The sequence below is a fragment of the Mauremys reevesii genome, linkage group 2, assembly GCF_016161935.1.
Source record: "Mauremys reevesii isolate NIE-2019 linkage group 2, ASM1616193v1, whole genome shotgun sequence".
Lineage (NCBI taxonomy): Eukaryota > Metazoa > Chordata > Testudines > Geoemydidae > Mauremys > Mauremys reevesii.
This window is the reverse complement of record NC_052624.1, coordinates 34,532,925-34,559,952: the sequence shown is the minus strand read 5'-3', so window position 1 is coordinate 34,559,952 and position 27,028 is coordinate 34,532,925. Positions and strand designations below refer to the sequence as shown.

Genomic DNA, 27,028 nt, shown 5'->3' with positions numbered 1-27,028 from the left:
TTTACATGTCACCCTATCTTTACTGAATGCTGCAGATAGACACGATGCTGCAGCACTCAACACCAACATCCTTGCTCCCCCCCTGCCATGGGTGGCTGATGGTGCAATAAGACTGATATCCATCGTCATCATCAGCCTATTGGCACATGGGGCAGTGCAAAAGGACTGGTAACCATGCTGACTAGCATCAGTTAGGTCGATCAAAAGTGCCTGCCCCTAATTTTTCCTGGTAGATGGTGCAATATGGCTGGTAACCGTCTTCATCATAGCAAGAGGGGGCTGAGCTCCATCAGCCCCCACCCTTCATGTGTAAAGAAAAGATTCAGTTGCCCCTGGACTAGCAGTGGGATGCTGGGCTCCTCTCCTACACACTGCTTAATGTCCTGTCTGGACTATCATAGCAGCTGGAGGCTGCCTTCCACTCATTTCTCACTAACAAGTCACTGTGTCATCACACAAGTGGGGGGACAATGCTATGGTAGCCCAGGACGGCTGGGGGAAGAACAGAATGAACAGGTGGGGTTGTTGCAGGAGCACCCCCTGTGAATAGCATACAGCTCATAATTTCTGCAGGATCTGACACAGACCAGCTGTGCTCTGTGGTTCTATGATACAGTGGTTCTCTAGTACACTTGCCCATATTCTAGGCAGGACTGATTCTATTTCTAGATACCAAAAAGGAGGGATTGACTCAGGGATTCATTCCCAATTTTGGCTTTTGCGCCCCTGGCTGATCTCAGCCAGGGGCACTTATGACAGCAGCAAATGGTGCAGTGCAAAAGGACTGGTAGCCATGATCATCTTATTACCAATTTATGGTATGGTAGATGGTGCAATATGGCTGGTAACCATCTCTGCTATCATGCAAAAGCATGTAGCGGTGCTGAATCGCCTCTGTGAGCGGCATCTAGTACACATACGGTGACAGTCACAAAAGGCAAAACAGGCTCCATGATTGCCATGCTATGGCATCTGCCAGGGCAATCCAGGGAAAAAAGGCATGAAATGCTTATCTGCCGTTGCTTTCCCAGCGGAAGGAGTGACTGACGACATTTACCCAGAACCACCCGCGACAATGATTTTTGCCCCATCAGGCACTGGGATTTCAACCCGGAAATTCCAAGGGGCGGGGGAGGCTGCGGGAACTATGGGATAGCTATGGAATAGCTACCCACAGTGCAATGCTCCAGAAATCGACGCTAGCCTCGGACCGTGGACGCACACCACCGATTTAATGTGTTTAGTGGGGCCACGCACACTCGATTTTATACAATCTGTTTTGCTAAACCGGTTTATGTAAATTCGGAATAATCCCGTAGTGTAGACGTACCCTGGGTGTGGTCAGGTTCCCTCACCCTCTATGGGAGGAACTACCAAGGACTCTTTTACACCCTCCCCTCTAGTACCTCTGTCAGCGTTCTGCTAACTGCACCTTCGTTCCTGTAGCGGGCCGGTGTGGCTCCCCTCCTCCCCGGAGAGGGTTGAGCCCCGGATACAGGAAGGGGCGGGGCTCCAGCGGGGTGAGCCCGCCCCTCAGAGGGTCAGGCGCCGACCCGGAAGAATAAAAGCCGGGCTTCCCAGCTCAGTCAGCTCTCAGCCACCGGAGAGAGCAGACCTGCCTGAGGGAGCTCCTACCGAAGGAACCACGGGAGCCCCGAGCGACTGCCTGAACTGGACGGAGAGCACCCTACCTCGCTCCTGGGAAGACCAGCCGGAGCTCCCCCGCGCCACCTACGACGAGGAGCCCGGGGGAGCGCCCCAGCTGTCGTGCTGTTACCCCGAGGAGCCCCCGGTTTGGCCGGACTTTCCTACAAGCCTACCAGACCTACCTCCCAGCCCGGGCGGGGACGAGCCCATGCAGTGGGACTTCCCGGGGCCAGACGCCGTGGACCAGGTAGGGCAAGAGGGGGATAGTGGAAGTGGCCCGGGGGCAGCTGACCTCAGTCAGGCTGCTGACCAGACTGAACCTATGTCAGTGTGTTGCGGTCAGGATCCCCACTGACCGCCAGCGGTGACGACCGCTGCCTAGGGCCCCGGGCCGGGACACAGTGGAGTGGGTGGGCCTGTGTCCCCCCTGCCACCCCACTCACGGGTGGCAGCCGTCCCCCTCTACCTACTGGCTCAGCCTGCCACAAGAGGCCTGAGCCCTTATACTGTTTGCTACTGGCTCAGCCTGCCACAAGAGGCCTGAGCCCTTATACTGTTTGCTACTGGCTCAGCCTGCCACAAGAGGCCTGAGCCCTTGTACTGTTTGCTACTGGCTCAGCCTGCCACAAGAGGCCTGAGCCCCTGTACTGTTTGCTACTGGCTCAGCCTGCCACAAGAGGCCTGAGCCCCTGTACTGTTTGCTACTGGCTCAGCCTGCCACAAGAGGCCTGAGCCCCTGTACTGTTAGCTACTGGCTCAGCCTGCCACAAGAGGCCTGAGCCCCTGTACTGTTTGCTACTGGCTCAGCCTGCCACAAGAGGCCTGAGCCCTGTACTGTTGCTACTGGCTCAGCCTGCCACAAGAGGCCTGAGCCCTGTACTGTTGCTACTGGCTCAGCCTGCCACAAGAGGCCTGAGCCCCTGTACTGTTGCTACTGGCTCAGCCTGCCACAAGAGGCCTGAGCCCCTGTACTGTTGCTACTGGCTCAGCCTGCCACAAGAGGCCTGAGCCCCTGTACTGCTTGCTACTGGCTCAGCCTGCCACAAGAGGCCTGAGCCCCTGTACTGCTTGCTACTGGCTCAGCCTGCCACAAGAGGCCTGAGCCCCTGTACTGCTTGCTACTGGCTCAGCCTGCCACAAGAGGCCTGAGCCCCTGTACTGTTTGCTACTGGCTCAGCCTGCCACAAGAGGCCTGAGCCCCTGTACTGTTGCTACTGGCTCAGCCTGCCACAAGAGGCCTGAGCCCCTGTACTGTTGTTACTGGCTCAGCCTGCCACAAGAGGCCTGAGCCCCTGTACTGTTGCTACTGGCTCAGCCTGCCACAAGAGGCCTGAGCCCCTGTACTGTTTGCTACTGGCTCAGCCTGCCACAAGAGGCCTGAGCCCCTGTACTGTTTGCTACTGGCTCAGCCTGCCACAAGAGGCCTGAGCCCCTGTACTGTTTGCTACTGGCTCAGCCTGCCACAAGAGGCCTGAGCCCCTGTACTGTTTGCTACTGGCTCAGCCTGCCACAAGAGGCCTGAGCCCCTGTACTGTTTGCTACTGGCTCAGCCTGCCACAAGAGGCCTGAGCCCTTGTACTGTTTGCTACTGGCTCAGCCTGCCACAAGAGGCCTGAGCCCCTGTACTGTTTACTACGGGCAGCCTGCCACAAGAGGCCTGCCCTTATACTGGTTGTCGCCCAGCCCCTGATCCAGAGGGCCTGGGCCATTGCCAGACTGTTAGTACTGCTTATAGCTCAGCCTGACAGCCAAAGGACTGAGCCCCAACTGACTCTGTCTTCATTTACCTCGCCTTAAAGGGACAGGACAGAGCACCCCCTGTGAGACCAGCGGGCCGGTGTGGCTCCCCTCCTCCCCTCAGAGGGTTGAGCCCCGGACCCGCTTGTTACAAGTGGTACCTGACCAGGGACTTTTAGATCCCTTGCCCCTGTGAGAAGGGGCCGGTGAGAGGGCGGCGGACCGCCCCTCTGAGCCAGGAAGATGGAGACTGACCGGCTGTTCCAGCTGCTGGTGGAAAGCCAGGAGCGGCAACAGGCAGCTCAGCTCCTGCAGCAGCAGCAGCAGCATGCCGCCCAGCTGGAACAGCAGCGGCAGCGAGACGCGGCCCAGCTGCAGCAGCAGCAACAGCAACAGGTAGCTCAGCTAGAGCAGCAACAGCAGCTGGTGCAGCAGCTTGGGATCCAGCTGCAGCACCTCCTCGGGCCCGCCCCCCGCCCCGCTGAATGGCCTGCAGGGGAGGGCACGGGGGGGGGGTCCGCGTCTGGCGACCCCCCTGCGTCTGACCAAGATGGGCCCGGAGGACGACCCGGAGGCCTTCTTGGTCACGTGGCCCTCGTGGCGGGGTGGGCAAGAGACCAGTGGGCCACCTTGCTAGCCCCCTATTTGACCGGGACGGCCCAAGCAGCCTACCGGGGGCTGGCGACCGAAGAAGCCCGCGACTACGACCGCGTGAAGGCTGCAGTCCTAGACGCTTTGGACATTAGCCCGGAGACGTTTAGGCAGCGGTTCAGGCGACATACCTGAGCCCGTCCCGGATGGTGGCCCAGACCCTGAAGGAGGCCTGCCGTGGTGGCTGCAGCCAGACGTCAGGGCGGCAGAGGAGGTCACCGAGCAGGTGGTGTTGGAGCAGTTTGTTCACACCCTGCCGGCCAAAGGCCGGGCCTGGGTACTCGCCACCGACCGGCGACCTTAGCGGACGCCGTCGCACTCATGGAGGGTTTCCTGGCTGCTGAAGCCTCGATAGGGCCCACCTTCCGGCCACCTACCTCGGGGCCGAACGACCGGATGAGAAAAGGGCGTCGAACATGCCCCACCCACGAGGCCCAGACCACGGGCGGAAACCCCGACTCCACGCGGAAGCAGCTCCCGGCTGACTACGGCCTTCACCCAGGAGCGCCCAAGGTCGCGCGGAGTACCAGAACAAGCCTTCCCGGAGTGGACGCCTGAGCTCGGTCCCTGCTTTAGATGTGGGAAAGCAGGCCATGTACAACGAGACTGTCCGAGATGGATTGCAGTTTCGGGCAGGTTTACGCCCAAGCTGATAATCCCGGTAACGGTTGAGAACCAGACCACACAGGCCCTGATCGATTCGGGTGCGGCCAGGCGTTGGTCCGCCAAACTCTGGGACCACGGCCGGCGCCACCCCCGCCTGACGCCGATACAATTACAGTGCATCCATGGGGATGTCCGACCTTACCAGTGCCTGGGCCCAGCTAACGGTGGGAGGCATTACCCGGCGGGATCGTCGGCCTGGCCCCGGCCTGGCCTATCCGGTAATTCTGGGGCGAGATTGGCCCTCATTTGAAGAGGTCCTTCGGGCAACGCCGGGGTTGGCTGCTGAACCCCGGGGACCTCCGCCTGAGGCGGGGCAGACTGATGAGGAGGCTGAGGGAGAAGACCAAGAACGTCAGGGGCCGCCGGGGCCATCTCCCACAGAACCTCGCTTCGATACGGACTTTTGCCGCGACCAACGGTCGGACCCGAGCCTCGACCAACTTGCGGCCGTCGGCGGCTCCATAGTGGACTCTTGTGGATCGGCTCTACCGCATCGATCGAGACCGCGCACCGGGAACCTGTGACGCAATTGCTGGTACCCCGTTGTCACCGCAGGGCCGTGATGCAGTTGGCCCACGATGTGCCCGCCGCCGGGCATCTGGGGCAAGAAAAGACCCTCGCCCGAATCCTGGCGCGGTTCTTTTGGCCCGGTATCCATCAAGAGGTGAAGCAATATTGTACCTCCTGTCCCGAGTGTCAGCTGGCCGCGACCCTGCCGCACCCGGTATCCAGGGCCCCTTAGTCCCTATGCCAGTCATCGAGACCCCCTTTGAGCGGGTCGCCATGGACCTGATAGGTCCACTTCCCGGCGCGGCTTCCAGTATGTCCTCGTCCTCGTGGACTACGCCTCCGCTTCCCGAGGCCGGGAGCATCACCGCCCGGACCATTGCGGGGAACTGATGAAGATTTTTCCCGAGTAGGGTTGCCTAGGAGATCCTAACGGACCAGGGCACTAACTTCACGTCCGGCTGCTCCAACAGGTCTGCAAGCTCCTGGGGTGCAACAGCTAGTATACCACCCGCAGACCGACGGGTTGGTAGAGCGGTTTAACCGCACCCTTAAGGACATGCTAAGAAAATTTCCCCGAGGAGTTGCGGCACTGGGACCAGTTCCTACCGCCCCTGCTGCTAGCCATCCGGGAGGTTCCAAGCCTCAACCAAGTTCTCCCTTTGAACTGTGCGGAGGCCCGCGGACTTCTAGATTTGATGCGGGAAACGTGGGAGAGTCGGCCTCCCCAACCCAAGGCCTCCTCCAGTATGTCCACCGAATACCTAACTCAGGCCGGGACAGTAGCCCGGGAGAATTTGCGGGCAGCCCAGGCGAAGCAGGAGCGGAACTATAACCAGGAGGCCCGAGCCCGGAGGTTCGCTCCTGGGGACCGGGTCCTGCTGCTTCTACCCTCCAGCGAAGCTGTTGGCCCGTTGGCAGGGGCCCTATGAGGTGGTGCGGCAAGTGGGACCCGTGACATACGAAATCCGCCAACCCGACCCGGAAGAAACTCCAGGTCTACCACATCAACCTGCTAAAGCCATGGTGTGACCGAGAGGGCCTACTGATCGACCCTTGCCCGCCTGAGCCCGAACTGGGCCCGGACACCGCCGAGACAAGGGCTGTGGAGGAACCCCGATAGGCCTCGCTCACAGCAGAGCAGCGTAAGCAGGCTACATGTCTCCTGCAGGCTTTCCGAAAAACTTTCACGGCCGTCCGGGTATACCACCCGGGCCTGTCACCGATTCTGACCGAGCCAGGGAAATCGATCAGGGAGACCACCCGGCCTTTGCCTTACCGGATGCGGCAGGAGGTCGAAGAAGAGGTCCGAACCATGTTGGCCTTGGGAGTCATCGAGCCTTCCTGCAGTGAATGGCGCAGCCCGGTGGTGCTGGTCCCCAAACCGGACCGATTTTGTATAGACTTCCGTCGGGTAAACGCCATTTCGCGGTTTGACGCCTATCCGATGCCCAGGGTGGACGAACTCCTGGGCCGCCTGGGGGAAGCCCAATTTATTACCACCCTGGATCTGAGCAAAGGGTATTGGCAGATCCCACTCCCAAAGAGAAAACGGCCTTTGCTACCCCCTCAGGCCTTTATCAATTTAATCGAATGCCGTTCAGCCTCCATGGGGCCCCCGCGACCTTCCAGCGGTTGATGGACCACCTCTTGCGGCCCCACCAGGAGTATCGCCGCCTACTTGGATGACGTGGTAATCTACAGCCGCCACTGGGAAGATCACCTCAACCGGGTCGCCGGTCCTACGAACCTTGAGGCAGGGTTGACCGCCAACCCTAAGAAATGTAGGATCGCATGGCAGGAGACCACCTATCTGGGCTACGGTGGGAGGAGGACAAATCAGACCCCTGGTAGGCAAGGTACAGGCCCTTGCGGACTGCCCCACACCCACGACGGCGCCCGGCAGTTCCTGGGGCTCGTATTATCGGCGGTTTATTCCGCACTGAGCTCCTCACGAAAAATAGCCGACAGGTGCGCTGGACGGCGAATGCGAGGTGGCCTTCCAGACCCTGAAGGACCGCCTTTGCCAGGAACCAGTCCTGTACAGCCCGGACTTCGCAAGCCGTTTATTCTACAGACAGACGCGTCTAAGACCGGCGTCCTGTCGCAAGAAGCGGAAGGGGGACCATCCAGTGATATACCTCAGCCGAAACTATTCCCCGCGAGCGGAACTATTCCGTGGTCGAAAGAAGCCCTAGCGGTGAAGTGGGCCTGTGATGCCCTCCGTTTCTTCCTCCTAGGCGCCTTCACCTCGTCACGGACCATGCACCTCCAATGGTTGATGAGGATGAAGGATAATAACCCCCGGATCATGCGATGGTACCTAGCCCTACAGCCCTATGCCTTTACCATCCGGCATCGGGCGGGCAAGGACCACGCAAATGCCGACTTCCTGTCCCGCCTGGAGGAGATGGAAGGACCTGGCCCCAAGGTATGGGAGCCAGGCTTGAGGGGGGGGGACTGTAGCGGGCGGTGTGGCTCCTCCTCCCGGAGAGGGTTGAGCCCGGATACAGGAAGGGCGGGGCTCCAGCGGGTGAGCCCGCCTCAGAGGGTCAGGCGCCGACCGGAAGAATAAAGCCGGGCTTCCCAGCTCAGTCAGCTCTCAGCCACCGGAGAGAGCAGACCTGCCTGAGGAGCTCCTACCGAAGGAACCACGGGAGCCCGAGCGACTGCCTGAACTGGACGGAGAGCACCCTACCTCGCTCCTGGGAAGACCAGCCGGAGCTCCCCCGCGCCACCTACGACGAGGAGCCCGGGGGAGCGCCCCAGCTGTCGTGCTGTTACCCCGAGGAGCCCCCGGTTTGGCCGGACTTTCCTACAAGCCTACCAGACCTACCTCCCAGCCCGGGCGGGGACGAGCCCATGCAGTGGGACTTCCCGCCAGACGCCGTGGACCAGGTAGGGCAAGAGGGGGATAGTGGAAGTGGCCCGGGGGCAGCTGACCTCAGTCAGGCTGCTGACCAGACTGAACCTATGTCAGTGTGTTGCGGTCAGGATCCCCACTGACCGCCAGCGGTGACGACCGCTGCCTAGGGCCCCGGGCCGGGACACAGTGGAGTGGGTGGGCCTGTGTCCCCCCTGCCACCCCACTCACGGGTGGCAGCCGTCCCCCTCTACCTACTGGCTCAGCCTGCCACAAGAGGCCTGAGCCCTTATACTGTTTGCTACTGGCTCAGCCTGCCACAAGAGGCCTGAGCCCGTGTACTGTGTGCTACTGGCTCAGCCGGCCACAAGAGGCCTGAGCCCCTGTACTGTTGCTACTGGCTCAGCCTGCCACAAGAGGCCTGAGCCCTGTACTGTTGCTACTGGCTCAGCCTGCCACAAGAGGCCTGAGCCCCTGTACTGTTTGCTACTGGCTCAGCCTGCCACAAGAGGCCTGAGCCCCTGTACTGTTTGCTACTGGCTCAGCCTGCCACAAGAGGCCTGAGCCCCTGTACTGTTTGCTACTGGCTCAGCCTGCCACAAGAGGCCTGAGCCCCTGTACTGTTTGCTACTGGCTCAGCCTGCCACAAGAGGCCTGAGCCCCTGTACTGTTTGCTACTGGCTCAGCCTGCCACAAGAGGCCTGAGCCCCTGTACTGTTTACTACAGGCAGCCTGCCACAAGAGGCCTGCCCTTATACTGGTTGTCGCCCAGCCCCTGATCCAGAGGGCCTGGGCCATTGCCAGACTGTTAGTACTGCTTATAGCTCAGCCTGACAGCCAAAGGACTGAGCCCCAACTGACTCTGTCTTCATTTACCTCGCCTTAAAGGGACAGGACAGAGCACCCCCTGTGAGACCAGCGGGCCGGTGTGGCTCCCCTCCTCCCCTCAGAGGGTTGAGCCCCGGACCCGCCTGTTACAGTTCCCTAGTTCTCTGCCTACACTGTGATATCCCCAACAAGTCAGACTGTCTAAAAGGCCAGTGCTGGATTTCTCTCCAGTGGCTATGTCCAGTGTATTGCCCACAGTTACAAAGAGCTGTCTGATAACTTATAAGCAATAACATTTACTCTGAAGGTGAAAGCAGTCCAGGGAAAATGTATTAACAATACAAGAGCCTACATACATACTAAAAAGCTTACTAAAGGTCACCCCAATTGTAACCTCAGCCTCTGGTAGGTGTCAGCCCTTCAAAATTCAGAAGTAGGTTTTCCCTGTGGTTACAAATTCATGACTGCCTAGATTCAGAACAAGAACCACCATGATTCTATGTGCCTTTCATAGCAGCTTCATTTAACAGGTGATCAGCAGCCAGTGGTCCACTCTGCAGGGCATAACTTCAAAAGGCTGGATATTTGCATAATGAGAGATGGGCAATTTGCATTTATCCTCCCCTAGATATTCCCCAGGAAATCAACTTAACACTTTTCCCCCCCAAAATCCCTTCTTCTCTGGCATTTTTTTCAGTATAGTCCTTTGTAGCCACCAGGGTGTCTCATCTGTCACCAGGTCTGCCCAGAGCATTCAGGGGGCCTGGGGTCTTCGGCAGCGGGGGGCCCCTGCTGCTGAATTGCTGCCGAAGAGCTGGCACTTCGGCACAGGTTCCGGGGCGGAAGGACCCCCCCCGCTGCTAAATTGCCGCCGAAGACCTGCCCCGGGATCCACTGCCGAAGTGCCGGAAGGACCCCCCGCTGCGGGTCTTCGGGGCACTTTGGCGGTGGGTCCTGGAGCGGAAGGCCCCTCCGCCGCCAAATTGCAGACGACAACCCAGAGCGGAAGAAGCTCCGGAGGCCTGGGCCCCGTGAGAGTTTTCCGGGGGCCCTGGAGCGAGTGAAGGACCCTGCTCCAGGGGCCCTGAAAAACTCTCATGGGGGGCCCCTATGGGGCCCGGGGCCTGGGGCAAATTGCCCCTCTTACGTGCCCCCCCCCAGGCGGGCCTGTCTGTCATATCTCCTCCCTTCAGAGGTTACATACAGTCCCAGCCCACAATAATACATAAACCATTCATTTAATACAATGGGCCCCTAAGTTACTTAAACTTAATTCAATAAGGTCTCCCAAGGATATTGCAGGAAAATACCATATCTGTCACAGCCTCCTTTCTACATTTCCTTTTCTGCCTTCTCTCCTCTGTTAATTATTTTTCAGTAAGAGTGTTCACAGGGGGGCTTATACAGAAATATCTGTTCTGGAATAATTATTTTGGTAAGCTTCCAAGTGTAGAGAAGTCCTAAAATTTGCAGTGAGCATTCCAGCACATTTCACACTACGTGGCCTTGGCATGAAAGGCTCAGTATCTGATTATCAATCTCATTAGCTAATCAGTCTACTAAACTTAAAGACTGTAGTTCAATTTGGCATTGCTGAGACTTCTTCTGGAGACGGTCATAATATTGTTGATGATTGGCAGCATTTCTGACACTAGCAGCATATGGACTCTGTCAGTTTCCAGGCTGCTTTAGCAATAGGAATAATTCTATAATCAATAAAATGTAATTCATTAACAAAAAATTGTCTCTTCTGATATTAGTCCAATATTCAAGCTGCAGGGAAACTGGTTTCTTTGACAATTGGCTTCTACACTGCCAGTGACACAAATGTTAATTTTGTAAGATATTGGAATAAGTAATAGGGCTCCCCCTAATGGTGTTTCTATGGTTATGGCAAGTTTCAGTATTTTCTGTGTACAGTACTGTTTTCCCAGTCTCTTGTTAGTAAAGTTAGTTCAAGAAGGAGTCTGATGAGGTGGTGTGTGTAAGTGTGCATGCCTCATGCTGCAACTTCTCCTCAGGAAAGCATAACTCTTCCACAAAGTGATTGGGGATGGTATTCCTGGATAATCAGTCTCTGTTAATATAAACCACACAAGGAAAGTGTGGATCTTTGTCCCTTCCTGATGACTGGACTGCATACGAAGTTTGTATCTAATAGTTCTATCAACTAGAGTATCTAGTCATTTAATTCAAATAGCAGAGGCTTATTACTGAAAGTGCAAGTTTCAAACCCAGCTGTCAGCACAAACAAGATTGGTTAAAAGCAACAAAGAGTCCTGTGGCACCTTATAGACTAACAGATGTATTGGAGCATAAGCTTTCGTGGGTGAATACCCACTTCGACAGACGCATGTATAAATATACCTGCCTCTGGAAATTTCCATTACATGTGTCTGACAAAGGGGGTACTCACCCATGAAAGCTTATGCTCCAATCAGGGGCGGCTCTAGCCATTTCGCCGCCCCAAGCACGGCGGCATGTCGTCGGGGGCGCTGTGCCGGTCTCCGGTCCCGCGGACCTCCCGCAGACGTGCCTGCGGATGCTCCACCGGAGCCGTGGGACCAGTAGACCCTCCGCAGGCACGCCTGCGGGAGGTCCACCGGAGCCGCCTGCCGCCCTCCCGGCGACCGGCAGAGCGCCCCCCGCGGCATGCTGCCCCAAGCATGCGCTTGGCATGCTGGGGCCTGGAGCCACCCCTGGCTCCAATACATCTGTTAGTCTGTAAGGTGCCACAGGAGTCTTTGTTGCTTTTTACAGGTCCAGACTAACACGGCTACCCCTCTGATACCTGAAGATTGGTTAAGTTGCTATTTCCTTGGTCAGTGGAGGGAGAGCTTTGTAAACTTTCTTCTAATCAGCCCTAAAGCTTGTTTTATGGCTAGGCATAATAGCTGGGTTTACTGGACACACAGATACCTATGATGGATCCTGTAAGGACTGGGAATCACATACCGAAAGGCTGGAATAGTTTTTTTTAATGCTAATAGTATAACAGGAAACATAGGTATGATTCTAGTTGTGTCTTACGGGAAATAAAACCTGTGGCCTGTTACACTCACAGCAATACTAGAGCTGAAAGAATAGCTCTAAATGTAATGATAGCTATTTTACGAAGGCCCTTGTCTTCAGAAACTTCTTGTCATAGTGGAACATTTCTGGTTACATAAGCAGACCCAGCAGCCTGTGGAGTCCATAAGCACATATATGGCAGAACTAAAGCAAAGTCAATGCTGCGAATCTGGGGAAAATTTGGATTACGCTTTGAGTGTTCATTTGGTGTGTGGTCTGAGTGATGAAACCTTACAGAAATGTTGACTAACAGAGGTTGATTTTACATATTACCGCATTGTGAATAATGCTGTGTTAGTGGAGAAAAGACATAGAAGAAACGGCCCAGCATAAGAGTGATATGCAAGAAATTAATGCCACATTTGCCAAGTGACTGTATACGTGTAGCCAGTATGAATACATTCAAAATAAGCAAACCCCCTGGGAAGCTCAAATCTCATTCAGATAAGACTGAAACAGGTGGCGAGTCTCTTTAAAAATGCAAGTGGACCCAGGGTGAGCTGAAGAATAGGAGAAGTGAAGCTGAAGAAAGACTGTGTTGAGCCATGCTACTCATTTATACTGCATTTTAGTGTGAGACGTATACCAAAAAAGAAATAAAGCAGGGAGAAGTCCTGCAGATTGAAATGTCAATCACAACTAGTTGTAGAGCAGGACAGCCATGTGCTTTTGGGAAGGAATGGCTCCATGTTCAATTGACAGTGTTTTTAATGTCATTCCACAGCACAGAATTCTCAGCCATGCAAATGATACATAAATTCTGCAAAAGCATGCTAGTGTCAACCCCACCACTAATGATAAGCTAAAGGAAATCTGAGCCTCCTGAACACTGAGAGGAGGAGGCCAGCCAAGCTTTAGAAAGAGGTTATATGCCTTCAGAACAAAAATTGAGCTAGGGTTGGAGCCATGAAAGTGTGAAGGGATTGTGAGTAAGGTAAATCAAAGTGAATATTGTCATGAAAAATGGAGATTTAAGGACTGGGGGTAATTTCAGATGAATGCTCTTGTTTTAAGAGTCGGCAAATCCCCCTTGTGAAAGATAGAAGACATTTTTGCTGAGTAGGGAGGCAGAAGTTCACACAGGTGGTCTTAGCTCATGTTTATTTACAGATGGAGCCATGAATCTCATGCACTACCGAGAGTAAATACTCCTAGGGGGCTGTTCCAGGTTACTAGGCTGCCGTTTGGAGCAGCATCAACTCCTGCAAGATGCCAAAGAGCTGTGGAGTTGGAAGGAATCCCTGGAATGCTATGTTAGATGATATTGTGTCACAGGATAATTCACACAGAACACTGAGAAAAACCTGAGCAGGGTGTTTTGAGGCAGGAACTAAATGAGGTGAGAGAAAACCAGGCCAAATGTGAATTCTTTCAAGAGAAAAGTTAATATTGTGGCCATGTGATAGATGCAAAAGTCCTGAACAAGTCAAAGGTTAAAATAACTGCTATAAAGCCTTGTCTTACAAATATTGCATCAGGGACACTGGATATTGCTTTTCTTTATCGTTCTTATTTTTCATCCGAGTTCTTTCAACATGGTTTAGCATTGTGGATTCTTAAAGGTCACAGTGAAGGTAGCTTTATATACCTCTGCTATTTATGTCTATGACCATATATCCAGAAAACCCATATTAAAATACTTAGGCTTAAATACAGCATAGTAACATATTCTAATAACTAGATAACATTGCATAACTAATGGTATTTTAGGGGTCTGTTACCAAATTTTTGGTGCAAATTAATGGCAAGCCAAAAAAGGGTGGAGGGAAACAACAAGTGAAAAAGGAGATAAAAAAACTAAAGAATAAAATTTAGAAGATTGCAGGAATTGACAATGGAACTAAACACACATTCAAGCCAGAGAGAGGGTCTCACAGGTTCACCACACTAAAAGAGAAGACAGAGGTATTGATTAAGAATCTAACACTATCTAAGTTGTATATACTAATAATGCTCATTTAGAAGTACCTTTTATTGTATGAAAGTGCAATCTCCTGAATGGCATGGATAACAGAACTGTGAAGTGAACCTGGGTTATATTATCAGAGGTATTACTAATGTTCCATATGTATGTGTTAGGAACACAAGGATGAATGTTTCACACCATGTGTAAACTACACCTTTGAGCAGGTTAGACATTCTCTCCACTACAGGGGAACAGTGCACATATATTGGGAATGGACATACAGACAAATATAGTGTGTTACTACATAGATTCAAATTTCTCTCTGTATTAAAATTGGTTTAGTACATTTGCTGTTGTGCAGAAACCAATAACAGGAAGAACACTGACTTCTATGTCAGCAGAATGAATGGAGCTATATAAAAATGTCCATGAAAATTCTTAACAAGATAATGATGAAATAAAAAGAGATGGCAAAGAGACATGGAGCTGGCAAAGTGAAAGAAGAAAGAGTAGGAGCTTAAAACTGGGAAAAAATAGGGGGATAAAGACTGAACATTCTTTTCTTAAAACTTGTGGATGTAATTCTGATAATTGGGTTTGTAACACTGATATTACATTTCAGAAAGAGGTTCTGAAACTGCATTAATGGTGAGCTAGGTTCTAACAATGCTGCTTCATCTGTGGAGTCATATTTATCATTTTCCTTGACTGTTTGTTTATCCTTGTACAAAAGCACCAAAATTCAGGAAATACGAAGTTTTCCAGCTGAACCAGTGGGTGATCCATATCTGCTTTGCTCTGCTTCTAGGAGAACTTATATGTCTTAGGATCTTGCAGCCCACTCTGTTCTGTGGCTTAGCCGTGACTTTTTTTAGCACATCTTGCTAGCAGAAACATTGTCAGATTTTTCTTCCTGTAGCCCCTGTTGTCCTCCCCCCGCTGCCTTCCAAAGGGCTGGTTTAATCCTGCAACAACCGGGATACTGCCTTTAAATATTTTAGTGAGTAAAGAAAGTGAATGTAAGAACAGCAGGTCAAGGTAATGGGGAAAGGAAGAGATTTCAAAAACTGACAAAGAGCTATCTTTGTGTAGTGAGAGAGACACTCAGTGGCAGAGATACTTCAGGGGCTGGAAGAGATTGATTAGCACTGAGTACAGGAAAGAATAAGAAACCTTTGGGATATGAATTTCTTTCAATACCATAGCTCACCAGGATCTAGGGAGTTATGCACTAATCTTAAAAATGTTTGCATTCTGACACTGTGATGTGGAAAGAGTTTAATAGGGAATAGAACTATCTAACAGGGCCTTTCTATCAGCAGGATAAAAAAGAAAGGAGAAGCAGCACAAAAAAAGCAGGCAAGATTAAAAATGATAGCAAAGGTTATAAAAGGCACCATAATGAAACTCAGCAGATGACTACACTATGCAAATGAATAGCACATGGAAAGTGTGAAGCAGTGGCAGGAAAGGTAAGTCACCTGCAGAGATGAATAGTTCCAGGGAAGATTAAGTGTGGACTCTACATATACAACAAAAGCTTGTAAAGCTGCAAAGGGAATGACAGGGTGCTGGTGAATTCTAAGGGTTTGGGAAATGAATATAAAATTGTAGGTAAATTATTGTGACTAGATAAAATGACTGAGAGGAAAGAGAAAGAGGCAAGAGAAAAAGGATAATGAGATTTTATATGTCTACTAAAAATATTTTACCATCTGAAAAAAATTATTTCCAGAGTTGTGCCAACAAAAAATGACTCTCTCTCTCTCTCTCTCTCTCTCTCTCTCGGGAGAGCAAGGTAGAAAGAATCTCTGGAATTTACTGAAGGATTTAAAGGAGAGAGTGAGTGCTTGTCTGAAAAGGGAAGGAAGATTGCTTCAAGCCTATGAAGCAGTATGACAAAGGCACAAAACTGAATGGAGGAGACAGATAGGGCAAAGAGGTGATATCTGATAGAGGGGGAAGAGGTCAGTGAAGGGAAGTAGATTTGGGAATTGTCTGCATGCCGGTGGTGGTTGAAACCATAGATTGGCTGAGTTCACTGAAAAAAGAACGAGGAGTACTTGTGGCACCTTAGAGACTAACAAATGTATTTGGGCATAAGCATTCGTGGGGTTAACCCACTTCATCGGATGCTGTAGCAGGGTGGACCCCTGCTCCTGGGCGGAAGGGGTTTAAAAGCGGCTTGGCAGGGCTCTCAAAGCTGCGCTGATTGGGGAAGTAGCTGCAGCTGGGCCACACCCCAATCAGGCCAAAGCTGGCCCCTATAAAAGGCTGTGAGCCAGGAGCCCAGTCAATTTCTCTCTGTCTTCAGAGAGAGAAGGGCCTGGCTGCAGGGAACTGAGACAAGGTACCCAGGGTGAAGCAGGGCTGGGGAAAGGCTGAGGAGCTGGGGAAGCTCCAGCCTAGAAAACCAGGCTGCGGCCTAGCATAGGGCAAAAGGTACTGGGGGTTGCAGGGGGCAACCTAGGGGTAGGCCAAGGCAGCAGGTCCAGACCCCCTTTGCCGATGATGAGTGCTGGCTACTGCAGTCTGCCCCAGCAAACGGGGGCTAGATAGAGACTGGGCAGTCGCCACTACTGAGGCGAAGTGGGGATAGTAGGGTGGGGGTTCCCCTGGGAGGGGGAAACCCAGTTAAAGGGGCACCGGGGTCCTGGGAGGGACACGGGGGCCAGGAGCAGACAGGTGGATCACCGGCCTGCAGAGGGCGCTCCGAACGCTGGACTGAGCTAATTCCCAAGGACGACCAGTAGGAGGCGCCGCAGGGGTGAGTCCGGCCCGTCTACACGTGGTGGAGAATGCAGGCATAGCGGTCCGCCCCTGACACAAGGGGCCAGGGCAACGACTGTGGACTTTTGCCTGGACTGGAGTGACCCAGAGGATGATGGATCCTGGGTGCACGGGGGTCTTCTATGCAGAGGCCCCAGATGCAGTTCCTGGTTGGGCTCCAGTGTCAGTGCCCCGGAGAAAGGGGGCTGACCACCTGCAGGGGATCCGGGAGGCCCAACAGGACATGTGGGAGGTGCAGGAGGCCTTCCGGGAACAGTTGGGCCCGCTGGTACAGGAACAGCGGGCCCTGGTAAACATCCTCAGGACGGAGTTCCGGAGGCGTGGTGGAGACAGAGGGGAGAGGCGGAGAGCCGGGACCAGGAGGCCCACGGCTGAGCGCCGGACATGTTATGCCTGTTTAAGGCAAGGACATATAAAGAGGGACTGTCCCTACTGGGTTGGGAGCAAGGTGCCTCACCTAGAGAAGAGGCAGCGGCAGGTCCCTCAGGCAGTCCGCCAGGTGAGGGAACCCAGGCAGCTGCCGGCGTGTTGGACCTGTGGGCAGACGGGCCACTTCTGGAGGGACTGTCCAGGCCCAGGGAACACGAAGGGACGGAGAAGGCCCCAGGCAGCGAGGAGGCAAGGAGCCTGCTGGGGCTGCCAGAAGCCGGGCCACATTAGGAGGCACTGCCCCCTCAAGAGAGTTGAGGGTCGGCCGATGGAGGTGCCTGGAGGTCCGGAAGGGGCCATGCTGGATCCAGAGAAGGTGACACAGGTGGAGGTGGCAATCATGGGGACCCCGCAGGAGGCTGGGACCCAGACCATCACCCCGCCTGTCATGGAGAGAGAGACCCAGATGGAGTGGGCCCAGCAAGAGGCTGGAGCCCACGGGGGACATGTCCAGGAAACAAAATGGACCCAGGTGGTTGTGGGACAGACCACCAAGGGAACCCAGACCCTGAGGGAAGAGGGCCTCGGGGACTCAAACCTGCGTGCACAGCTTGAAGCTGCGGAGCGGGCCCTCCGCGAGTCCGAAGCGAGTGGGGTGGACCTCGCTAAGGACTATGCGGCCGTCGTAGAGGAGGAGGTCCGCTTGAGGAAGCGGTTGGAAGAATCTGAAAAGAAGCAAGTGGCACTGGAGGCACATGGGCGGCTGGTCCAGGCCAAGAAACCTCCCTATCCCCAGGGGTGGGGGCTTTAAGGGGGGAGGTGTGTAGCAGGGTTGACCCCTGCTCCTGGGTGGAAGGGGTTTAAAAGCGGCTTGGCAGGGCTTGAGAGCTGCTGCTCTCAAAGCTAGGCTGATTGGGGAAGTAGCCGCAGCTGGGCCACACCCCAATCAGGCCACAGCTGGCCCCTATAAAAGGCTGTGAGCCAGGAGCCCAGTCAGTCTCTCTCTCTCTTCAGAGAGAGAAGGGCCTGGCTGCAGGGAACTGAGACAAGGTACCTAGGGTGAAGCAGGGCTTGGGAAAGGCTGAGGAGCTGGGGAAGCTCCAGCCTAGAAAACCCCAGGCTGCGGCCTAGCATAGGGCAAAAGGTACTGGGGGTTGCAGGGTGCAACCTAGGGGTAGGCCAAGGCAGCAGGTCCAGACCCCCTTTGCTGATGATGAGTGCTGGCTACTGCAGTCTGCCCCAGCAAATGGGGGCTAGATAGAGACTGGGCAGTCGCCACTACTGAGGCGAAGTGGGGATAGTAGGGTGGGGGTTCCCCTGGGAGGGGGAAACCTAGTTAAAGGGGCACCGGGGTCCTGGGAGGGACACAGGGGCCAGGAGCAGACAGGTGGATCACCAGCCTGCAGAGGGCGCTCCGAACGCTGGACTGAGCTAATTCCCAAGGACGACCAGTAGGAGGCGCCGCAGGGGTGAGTCCGGCCCGTCTACAGATGCATGCATTGGAAAATACAGATATATACACAGAGAACATGAAAAAATGGGTGTTGCCATACCAACTATAACAAGACTAATCAATTAAGGTGGGCTATTATCAGCAGGAGGAAAAAAGACTTTTGTAGTGGTAATCAGGATGGCCCATTTCCAACAGTTGACAAGAAGGTGTGAGTAATAGTAGGGGGAAATTAGCATGGGGAAATAGTTTTTACTTTGTGTAATGACCCATCCACTCCCAGTCTCTATTCAAACCTAATTTAATGGTGTCCAGTTTTAATTTAATTCCAATTCTGCAGTCTCTCGTTGGAGTCTGTTTTTGAAGTTTGTTGTTGGAGAATTGTGACTTTTAGGTCTGTAATTGAGTGAACTGGGAGGCTGAAGTGTTCTCCGACTGGTTTTTGATTGTTATAATTCTTGATGTCTGATTTGTGTCCATTTATTCTTTTGCATAGAGACTGTCCGGTTTGGCCAATGTACATGGCAGAGTGGCATTGCTGGCACATGATGGCATATATCACACTGGTAGATGTGCAGGTGAATGAGCCCCTGATGGTGTGGCTGATGTGATTAGGTCCTATGATGGTGTCCCTTGAATGTCCCTTGTGTGGACAGAGTTGGCAACGGGGCTTTGTTGCAAGGATAGGTTCCTGGGTTAGTGTTTTTCTTGTGTGGTGTGTGGTTGCTGGTGAGTATTTGCTTCAGGTTGGGGGGCTGTCTGTAAGTGAGGACTGTCCTGTCTCCCAAGGTCTGTGAGAATGAGGGATCGTCCTTCAGGATAGGTTGTAGATCCTTGATGATGCGCTGGAGAGGTTTTAGTTGGGGGCTGAAGGTGATGTCTAGTGGCGTTCTATTACTTTTTTTGTTGGGCTTGTCCTGGAGTAGGTGACTTCTGGGTACTTTTCTGGCTCTGTCAATCTGTTTCTTCACTTCAGCAGGTGGGTATTGTAGTTTTAAGAATGCTTGATAGAGATCTTGTAGGTGTTTGTCTCTGTCTCGGATTGGAGTAAATGCGGTTGTATCTTAGAGCTTGGCTGTAGACAGTGGATCATGTGATGTGGTCTGGATGAAAACTGGAGGCATGTAGGTAAGTATAGTGGTCAGTAGGTTTCTGGTATAGGGTGGTGTTTATGTGACCATCGCTTATTATCACTGTAGTTCACTGAGGGCATGTCTACACTACAAAGTTAAGTTGATTTTATGTAAGTCGACATCTAGCCTCCGGTCCATCTTGCATATCCCCACTATGCTCATCGTGTTGGTGAAGTGCATCCTCACTAGCAGGGCTTGCATTGACACACGGAGCACTGCACTGTGGGTAGCTATCCTACAGTGCATGTAGCTGAGGGAAATTTTGGCTTGGTATTGCAATGCCTTATGGGACAAAACATTTGCGTGGGTGGTTATGGGAACATGGCATTAGCCTCCCATGATGCACTTACCTTCCTCCCTGAAGTCAACAGCAAAGAAACCAAGCCTTTTTTACGTCTTTTTTTCCTAAGCCTGGGTTACCCACGCAGATCCCATAGTGCAGTAAGCATGGACCCCAGTCAGCTGTACCTGCTTGTTCTTCTTCGAGTGCTTGCTCATATCGATTCCAATTAGGTGTGCGCGCACTGCGTGCACGCTCGTCGGAAGATTTTTACCCTAGCAACACTCAGTGGGTTGGCTGGGCGCCCCCTGGAGTGGCGCCGCCATGGCGCAGGATATATACCCCTGCCGACCCAACCGCCCCTCAGTTCCTTCTTACCGCCCGTGACGGTTGTTGGAACTGTGGAGCGCGGCTTTGCTGATCTCCACATCCCTAGCTACTCATAGTTCTATACTGCTAATTGTGTCATAGTTCGAGTTTAGTAGTTATAGTTAGTATTAGTTATTGTATTTATAGTTAGTGTATATAGTTAAAAGGGGAGATTGGGGATTAGCCCCTTCCCCCGCCCTGGTATGGGCCCATGCCCAAGGCACCGGGGTTCAAACCGTGCTCGGCGTGCCAAAAGCCGATGCCAATAGGGGATCCCCACGATTCCTGCCTCAAGTGCCTAGGGGAATCCCACCTTCCAGATAAGTTGCACATTTGCAAGTCCTTTAAACCAAGGATGAAGAAGAAGTGGGACTTTAGATTGAGCAGCTCCTCATGGAGTCGGCACTTACTCCTGCAGCGTCGGTACCGAATGCCCAACAGACTGGTTTGGTAAGGAGCGCCCCTTCGGTCCCGGACCGCTCCGGTACCGAGAAGGAGCCCCGGCACCGACCTTTACCGGCACCGACATCTGCTTGGCACCGCTCCCTGCCGCCGAGACCCAGGAAGCAACAAAGCGCTCCAACTGCTGCAGCTCAACAGAAGGAGCGCTCTTCGAAGACGGCTCATCCGGCACCATCCTCTGCCACAGCACCGCCAGTCGTGGCACCGCCAGTTGCGACTCCACTGAGCTCGGCACCGTCGATTCCGGTCCCACAAGGGCCGTTGAGTCTGGTGCCTGACAGCTCCCCGGCTCATGCTGTGGTTGAGCTTGCCCTGCCTTCTACACCGGAGACCTTGTCCACGGCACGGGAGCTCATTGCCATGACGGAGTCGGCACAGCCTCAACCCCCGCCACCGACGGTGCAGGTTATTCAGTCTGTCGGGAAACCGGCCCTGATAAGGCCACCTTCCATTGCCCCAAAAGAGAGTCGTCGTTCAAGATCACGATCTCGCAGACGCTCTCGATCTCACCGTTCCCGCTCCCGGCGCTGCTCACAGTCCCGGTACCGCTCTCCATCGCAGTACCGGTCTCACTCGCGGCACTGGTCGACATCTCGGTCGCCGACCAGGTACTCCCGGTACCGATCCGACTCTTGGCACCGCTCTCGGCACCGTGTTTCCCGCAGTCGCTCTAGACGAAGGGACTCGAGGTACTGGTCGACCTCCCGGCACTGCTACGGTAGAAGGTCCCGGTCTCGCTCGCGGTACCGTTATGGCTCACGGTACCGCTCTCCGCTACCGGCCCAGGAGCGCACATCCAGATCTGTGGCGCCCCCCCAGGAGCTCTCGGCACTGCCGTGGCCTTCCAGGCACACATCGGCGTCCTCTCAGGCTGGTAGTACATCCTACCAGCAGGAACGTGGCTCTGACATCCCCACCAAGGACCTCATCACTGGTCCTTCTGGACACCGTGGGCATACCACCAATCCCAAGGTGCTCCACCAGTGGCTCCACGGTCAGTCCCGTCAGAACACTGGGCACCAGAGGCGACTCTAAGCTGTCCTCCTCCTACGGATACGGATGAGGTTCCGATCCCAACTGCAGATACCCAGACTCCACCTGACGCAGAGGAGGTTCCGCAAATACAGGAACCCCCACAAGACCCCTTGGTACCGGGCATCTCCTCTTCCTCCTCGCCTGACGAGGCGGTTGCGGGAACATCATCCTCAGGCCCTCCACCAATTGATCTCAGAGCCCATCAGGACCTCCTGAGACGAGTGGCTCTGAATATGAACCTACAAGTGGAGGAGGTCCCTGAAGTAGAAGACCCTGTTGTGGATATCCTCTCCGCTGATGCACCCACTAGAGTGGCCCTGCCACTTATCCGCACCAAACAATCCAATGCGGATACCATCTGGCAGTCCCCGGCCTCGATTCTACCTACAGCAAGGGGGGTTGAGAGGAAATATATGGTCCCCTCAAAGGGGTACGAATACCTCTACATTCATCCACCTCCTTGCTCTTTAGTGGTCCAATCGGTAAATTAGCGGGAGCATCATGGCCAACACACCCCGGCGCCTAAGTCAATGGAGGCTAGACGCATGGACCTCCTAGGCCGTAAAATATACTCTGCCGGGGGCCTCCAACTTAGGGTGGCAAACCAGCAAGTCCTCCTAAGCCGGTATAACTTTAACACGTGGGTGTCCGTGGGGAAATTCACGGAGCTTCTTCCGCAGGAGTCCCGCCAGGAGCTTACCGCTCTCCTCGAGGAGGGTAAAAAGGTGGCGAGAACCTCCCTCCAGGCTTCTCTGGATGCCGCGGACTCGGCAGCTAGAACCCTGGCGTCAGGAGTGACGATGAGGCGCATCTCCTGGCTCCAAGTATCCGGCCTTCCCCCCTGAATTGCAACAAACCATTCAGGATTTGCCCTTCGAAGGCCAAGGCCTGTTTTCAGATAAGACTGACCCCAGACTGCAAAGTCTGAAAGATAATCGCGTTATAATGCGCTCGCTGGGTATGCACACGCCAGGGACCCAACGCAGGACCTTCCGGCCACAGCCACACCGCCCTTACGCCCCGCCTAGACCGCGTCAGTACTTTAGCAGACGGCGTGGCAGGGGAAATCGCCGAAGGCAGTCTGGCCCTCAAGGAGGCCAAAATCAGGCGCCCCCAAAACCACCAGCAGGGCCCAAACAAAACTTTTGATGGGACGCCCGAGGGTGGCCCACCAGTTACTTTCCCGGATCCTTTTCCTCTGTTTCTCAACTGTCTCTCTCATTTCCTCCCTGCCTGGTCTCAGCTCACTTCCGACCGCTGGGTCCTGCACACGGTGGAATTGGGATACCACCTCCAGTTTGTCTCAACCCCACCTTTCCACCCTCCCTCCCTGTCCCTCTTCAGGGACCCCTCTCACGAGCAATTCCTCTTACAAGAGGTCCAGTTGCTCCTAGCTCTAGGAGCCATAGAGGAGGTACCAAAAGACATGAGGGGCAAGGGGTTTTACTCCCGTTACTTCCTAATCCCCAAAGCAAAGAGAGGTCTACGACCGATCTTAGACCTGCGAGAACTCAACAAATTCATGATAAAGCTGAAGTTCTGCATGGTGACCCTGGGGACCATTATTCCCTCCCTGGATCTGGGAGACTGGTATGCCACCCTCGATATGAAGGACACATATTTCCACGTCGCAATTTACCCACCGCACAGACGGTACCTCCGTTTTGTGGTCGGCCTTCAACACTTTCAGTTTACTGCGCTCCCGTTTGGCCTTTCTACAGCTCCACGTGTGTTCACGAAATGCATGGCCGTAGTCGCCGCCTCCCTCCGCCGCCATCGGGTGCACGTATACCCGTACCTCGACAATTGGCTCATTCGAGGGACTCCCAGTCGCAAGTGTCGCAGCACCTGCGCATAGTCAAAGACCTCTTCAGGAGCCTCGGCCTCATGATCAACACAGAGAAGTCTACTTTAACACCCACACAGAGACTAGACTTCATCGGAGCGACTCTGGACTCCAATCTGGCCAGAGCCTGCCTCCCACAGTCACGTTTTCAAGCGATGGCTTCCATTATTCGAGGTCTCCAAACCTTCCCGACAACGTCAGTATGCAACTGCCTCAGCCTGGTAGGGCACATGGCCTCCTGCACCTTCGTAACCAAGCACGCGAGGCTACGCCTCCGCCCCATCCAATCTTGGCTAGCTTCGATATACAGGCCGCACAGAGACAGCCTGGACTCCGTACTCACCATTCCCCAGGAGGCCCTGGTCTTCCAACCTGGTGGTTGAACACCACCATAGTTTGCGCAGAGATGCCATTGCACCCACCGCAACCCTCGATGGCTCTGACAACGGGCGCATCATCTCTGGGTTGGGGTGCCCACCTCGAGGGCGTTCACACTCAGGGTCTTTGGTCATCTCAAGAGCTCGCTTTGCACATCAGTGTGTGGGAGCTGAGGGCGGTCCGTCTAGCATGCCAGGTGTTTCGAGACCATCTCCAAGGTCGTTGTGTATTAGTGTTTATGGACAACACAATGGCCATGTTTTACATAAACAAGCAGGGCGGAGCACGCTCTTCCCCCCCTTTGTCAAGAAGCCGTTCGCCTCTGGGACTTTTGTATAGCCCACTCGATCGACTTGGTAGCGCACTTTCTCCCCGGAGTCCAGAATACTCTGGCGGATCACCTCAGCAGATCCTTCCTGTCTCACGACTGGTCGATCCGCCCGGACGTCATCCATTCGGTTTTCTGGAAGTGGGGGTTTCCCCACGTCGACCTCTTTGCCTCCCGAGAGAACAGGAAATGCCAGGTGTTCTGCTCATTCCAGGGCCGCTCCCCGGGCTCCCTCTTGGATGCGTTCCTGATTCCGTGGAAGAGGCACCTATTCTATGCCTTCCCACCATTCCCACTCATCCACAGAGTCCTTCTCAAGCTCCGCAGGGACAGCGCCCGTATGATCCTGATTGCTCCAGCGTGGCCGAGGCAGCACTGGTACACCATGTTGTTCGACCTTGCAGTGGCAGACCCGACTCCTCTGCCACTCTGGCCCGATCTGATAACACAGAACTTCGGCAGGCTTCACCATCCGGACCTGCAGTCTCTTCATCTCACAGCGTGGCTGCTGCATGGTTGAGCCAATCTGAGTTGCATCGTCCTGCCTCGGTCCAGCAGGTGCTCTTGGGCAGTAGGAAGCCTTCCACTAGGATGACATATCTGGCCAAGTGGATGCATTTCTCCTGCTGGTGCACCCAGCGTAACTTAGTGCCCACGCAGGTGACTGTTCCTGCTATCCTAGACTACCTCTGGTCCCTGAAAGAACAGAGCCTAATGGTCTCGTCAATAAAGGTCCATCTGGCAGCCATCTCCGCCTTCCATCCAGGGGAAAATGGCCACTCGATCTTCTCTCACCCCATAGTCTCAAGGTTCCTCAAGGGCTTAGAACGTTTGTATCCTCAAGTCAGGTGACCGACTCCTACCTGGGATCTTAACCTGGTCTTAGCCAGGCTTATGGGTGCCCCTTTCGAGCCACTGGCCACCGGCTCACTACTGTACCTTTCCTGGAAAACAGCCTTCCTCGTCGCTTTTACTTCGGCGCAACGAGTATCTGAGCTTCGGGCCTTGACAGCTAATGCCCCGTATACGGTATTCCATAAGGATAAGGTACAACTGCGACCACATCCCTCCTTCCTCCCTAAGGTGGTGTCTGCCTTTCATGTCAATCAAGACATCTTCCTCCCAGTCTTTTTCCCGAAGCCACACACATCGCGATGGGAACAACAGCTGCACGCCCTAGACATTCGCAGGGCTCTCACCTTCTATATTGAGAGAACAAAACACTTCTGAAGGACACCTCAGCTCTTCGTAGCTGTGGCAGATCGGATGAAAGGCCTGCCGGTCTCATCCCAATGAATTTCATCTTGGGTGACGTCCTGCATCCGTACATGCTATGATTTGGCTCATGTTCCGGCTAGCCACCTCACCACCCATTCTACTCCTGGTGCGTGTCCCTAGTGTAGTCCTTCTCCCCCATGCCCCACGCGATTTTGGCATAGATGTCGGCATTTCTTCTGCTGGATCAGAGCACTGCCTGCACAGACTCTTCTCCCCACATAGCAATAAGATCCAGCACTTTCTGTGTACTCCATGCTGGAGTGTGTTTGCAACCTTGAGTCTCCATGGTCAGCTGTGCTGACGAGCTTGCCACACTGATCGAATAGGAAATGAAAATTCAAAAGTTCCCAGGCCTTTAACAGGGGAGCAGCGGTTTCCTGTGTACCTGGCTGACATACAGTGGAGCTGAAAGTGCACTCCAGAGAAGTCACAGCGGAGCACTGTGGGACATCTCCTAGAGGCCAATTCATTCGAATTACACAACGCAGTGTCTACACTATTCCCAGGTCAACCTGGAGATGTCGAATCAAGCGCTATGCCTCTCGCGGAGGTGGAGTACAAAAGTTGACTTTACAAGCCACTTAGGTTGGCAGAAGGGGCTCACTAGCGTAGTCACATATATTATTAAATTGAGCTAAGGTGACTTATGTTGACCTAATTTTGTAGTGTAGACCAGGCTGGAGAGAGTGAGGAGAGAAAAGAAACAAGGGTCAATTCTGGAGTAGAAGAGATAGGAAAGCAGAAAAGAAGGGGGAGTGACTTGTTGGCCTGTCAGTTTGTGCGCCTCAAATTCTATTGCAAGGACCCCGCACAAAGCCCTTGTCCCTGTGGCTCCAAGCAAAGCTAAGGCAATAGGCTATTAAGTTGCTGGCTGGAGTTATGTACTGAAATATTGTTTTTATAGGGTTGGAATCCTTATGTCCCAGCCCAAACAAAGGCAATACTTTTGGAAACGGGAGGATACAAAATTGAGTCCAACTGGCGTACTTGTGAACTATATGCATAATGGACATTGCTGGAGTAGCAGAAAATTAAACTAGATTTGGTAGAATTCCAGTTTGCTAAACATGAAGCTATCTGCTGTTTGTAAGAGGTATTTGTCAAGATAGGACAATGTGGCAGGTGAACAGCTGTAGTGAAGTAGGCAGAAATTCAAGCTACCCTGCAGGTGTGTGTCTTAGGTGGTAGGTACACGTGCATAAGGAGGCCAGAGGGTCTGGGTCTCTAATGAAAACATTAAATAAGATCAATCCCAAGACCGATCCTTTAGGAACTCCACTAGTAATCTCCTTCCTGCCTGATAGTTCCCCCTTCAGCACACCCATTTTCTAGTTCCTTACACACCTTACAATTCTTGCACTAATCCCCATATTCTCCAGTTTAACTAATAATTTCCCATGTGGCTTTACTGAAATCCAGATAGATTAGATCTA

The 27,028-nt window shown here is 53.6% G+C and overlaps 1 long non-coding RNA gene across 2 annotated transcripts in view; it reads left to right on the top strand.

Annotated features, from left to right (window-relative positions):
* The window catches only part of LOC120396355, a 72,010-nt gene extending 56,723 nt beyond the window's left edge, over nt 1-15,287 (top strand). For both annotated transcript variants that reach the window (XR_005593075.1, XR_005593076.1), the window contains one exon: nt 15,200-15,287. This is a non-coding gene — a long non-coding RNA (uncharacterized LOC120396355). The remainder of the gene's footprint in view (nt 1-15,199) is intronic.
* Nucleotides 15,288-27,028: the final 11,741 nt, after the last annotated feature.